Source organism: Lactuca virosa, chromosome 2, assembly GCF_052849685.1.
Source record: "Lactuca virosa cultivar CGN04683 chromosome 2, Lactuca_virosa_CGN04683_v6, whole genome shotgun sequence".
Lineage (NCBI taxonomy): Eukaryota > Viridiplantae > Streptophyta > Magnoliopsida > Asterales > Asteraceae > Lactuca > Lactuca virosa.
Window position 1 is genome coordinate 71888355 of NC_136427.1, and position 3617 is coordinate 71891971.

The 3617-nt window shown below is 38.9% G+C and overlaps 1 pseudogene; it reads right to left on the reverse strand.

Annotated features, from left to right (window-relative positions):
* Positions 1–502: 502 nt before the first annotated feature.
* On the reverse strand, positions 503–3402 carry LOC145156387 ((S)-8-oxocitronellyl enol synthase CYC2-like; annotated as a pseudogene).
* Positions 3403–3617: the final 215 nt, after the last annotated feature.

A 3617-nucleotide genomic window follows, 5' to 3' on the forward strand; every position in this document is an offset into this window, starting at 1 on the left:
CAGAAACCGATTAACCACAAAAAAAAAATCACCGACCGAAAAGATGGTACTGAGTGTGGAGGAAAACCTGTGGAGATACTTTGGAGAAGAAATTGAAAAGAGTAAGGAGATTGCAGAAATGACAAAACAAAAATGGGAATGAGATTCTTCGATCGGTGCTCCACGGGTTTAATGACAAAAACAATGCCAAAAATGATTTTCTAATGAAGATAAAGCAAGAGAGAATTAGAAGCTGTTTGCAAGGTCTCCAAAATGCTTGTGTTTTTCCCCCTCGTTAAATTATCTCATATCGACAATGAAAAAACTCCTGCGTTGCACCACCAATCATGGACAATGATGTGCGATCTAAGCCTCAAGTAATACTTGACTACAAACATTTTATATAATTGCAAGTTTGTTTAAAAAAACAAAAATAATATAAATATAGCAAGTTCGGCATTGCCTTTTATTAACTTCATGACTGATTTACAACCAGGACATTTGTATTTTGGGAATACAACATCTATGGAAGTATTTTCATTTGTCGCAATTTCTCAACCCACACGGGAATGCTCTCTAATGTGTTTGCATGCCCCAAAAACCCAAATTCTCGACTCTTATTCATGCTAGAAACAATTTGAACATCTAGATTTAAAACATTATCTAGCAAGCCGAAGCAAGTTATTTCCTCCATCTTTGTCTTGTACAATCCATTTTCTTCCACGATTCTATCCCAAACCACTCCTTTTGTCTTTCATGAAGTCGACACAATCGAACTTGTCTTTCTCATCGAATGGCACAAACTCAATTTCAAATACATCACAAAGCACTATCCACATACTTTTCCATGTAAACATATCACCGTTTGTGCAATTAAAAGCTTGATTCTTAGCGCACTTTGTCGTTGATGCCCATATCTGCTGCTCCGTTATTAGTCTAGCATCAGATAATTCACAAAAGTGGCCCCAAGTGTACTTGTTACCGAAATACCTACATAAATTTGATGGTTTAGATATTCATTTCTTTAATTAATTGTTGGTTTTACAAAAAATTCATTTTCAATGTATAGAGATATTGAAAGTAAAACTATATGTCTATATCAGCACCTTACCTGCATGGGTAGTTTTCGTGTTTGCACACTAGTGCATAAACGGAGAGCGTAAGAAGGAAATTATAGCTACTTCTTGAAGATGCACCAATGATTATGGAAGGACGGTGTATAGAATAGGTGAATGCTTTGTAGTATGAATATATAATATCTTCCAAATCATGGTAAAAGTTTGGAAATGGAAGTCTAGCGTAATCTTCTCTAAAGGGTGGTTCATGGGGGACGAGTTGAGTTGAAATGACTGAGTCAGTAATCGGTCCAACATATTGCTTTGTGCCTGTTTGCAACGTCACGTGACTCAACTTTGAATTTGGAGAAGAAGTTAATAGACTTAGGACATTGGAAAGCATAGTTGAGTTTCTGGAAATGTTTAGTTCTTCGCTTTCATTGGCTTGTAAAGCTACCCAGAAAAGATGGGTGATTTGGGTGGAGAGTGGAGAGAGGATTTTATGAGTGTTTTCCTCGTTCAGTGTATCCAAAATGTGTTAGAAATTAGATACGTATGGCTCAAAATACACCCAGATAGAAAAGGAAGAATGAAGATAGACACACTTAGTTTTGGTACTTTTTCTCTCTCTGTTGTATATGTTCCAAACAACGAAAAGTACAATCTATATATATATATATATATGAAAGCTTCAAAATAAATAGAATAAAACAAAACTAACTTCCTAAACTAATGGATAGACTTCCCAGTAAAAGCTAACCCACGTTTACCTAATTACATGACACCAAGTCATACTTTATTATCCACTAAAACCTAGTCAACATAAACAAATCAAAACTACCGTTAACCATGCAAACTCATAACTCCTTGACCGGCCCGTAACCCGTGAACGAAACCCGATTAACCCAACAATCACCCCCTTAATCGGTTTCGTCATACCACTTGTTCATAACAGCCATTAATCACCATCTTTTCATCTTCATTCCCGACCTTTCCCAGACACCCAGCCACCACCTTAGTCACGTCCAAAGTCTTCACTCAATCAAGACTTTTCCCAGACACCCGACCTTCACCTTGGTCACGTCCAAAGTCCTCCACATCCGGATGTTGTTTGTCACCACACAGAATCCGTTTTCACCTAACACTTCTGTGAAACGAGAGCCTTCTTCCACCGATCAAGAAAACAAAGCAACCCGCTTTTCCCGTCTTCTTTCACCTGCAAAACGAAACAAACCCAAAGCCACCTGCTTTTGACGGATCTTTTCTTTTTGTTTTCTCACGCAACTTCGGTAACTCTCTCCATTTTCCCGTGACATATCCACAGCCTACCGCCGGATATGCATTTGAATACCATACTCCCCTTCGTCTCGAAGGGTGCTCCCCGTCTCCCCACGACAACAATTGACAAGAAACACTTTAATTTTTCCTGTCTTCTGCTGTAAACAATTCCTGAAACAGTCCCTGCTGTCCCGAACCTATTGTGGGATTAAACCTTCAGTTTGTTGCTCCCCACAAGGAAAAATCACTGCCAAACAAACCATGTTTCTGATTTCGCAATCCAAACCAGTTGTCGACCCGCTGCTTCTACTGCTCCTGCAGCCAAAGGTTACTCCCTCCTTCGAAAGTCGACTCACAAACCGGCCTCTTCGACCTTCGCTCTGATACCAAATGTTAGAAATCAGATACGTATGGCTCAAAATACACCCAGATAGAAAAGGAAGAATGAAGATAGACACACTTAGTTTTGGTACTTTTTCTCTCTGTTGTATATGTTCCAAACAACGAAAAGTACAATCTATATATATGAAAGCTTCAAAATAAATAGAATAAAACAAAACTAACTTCCTAAACTAATGGATAGACTTCCCAGTAAAAGCTAACCCACGTTTACCTAATTACATGACACCAAGTCATACTTTATTATCCACTAAAACCTAGTCAACATAAACAAATCAAAACTACCGTTAACCATGCAAACTCATAACTCCTTGACCGACCCGTAACCCGTGAACGAAACCCGATTAACCCAACAACCACCCCCTTAATCGGTTTCGTCTTACCACTTGTTCACATCAGCTATTAATCACCATCTTTTCATCTTCATTCTCGACCTTTCCCAGACACCCGACCAGCACCTCAGTCACGTCCAAAGTCTTCACTCAATCATGACTTTTCCCAGACAAAATGATGTGTTTGTCGAGGAGGGAGGATTGGAACCAGGTGGGTAAGGCCCGTCGTGACACACCATAGACTGTCCACGGACCACCTAATGCCATTGGCATCTTCAAGCCTCGGTCAAGCTTACACCCACCATGCCAGTGACTCCTACAATGAGAGCGATCGATGGCTTAGAGTTTCCTTTCTCCATGGTGTATGCAAGAGTACATGGGAGTTTAAGAGTGAGAAAGAAAGAGAGAGAGAGAGAGGATGGGTATTTTATTGAAAAGGTGATATACAACTTTCAATTTTCAATTTACATGTGCTACATATTTATTTAGAGTAATAAAATTAATTGGATTTATTACGATTTATGTCATCCAAAGTAGAAAATCTTTTGTTGACAATCTTCCATTACATTTAATA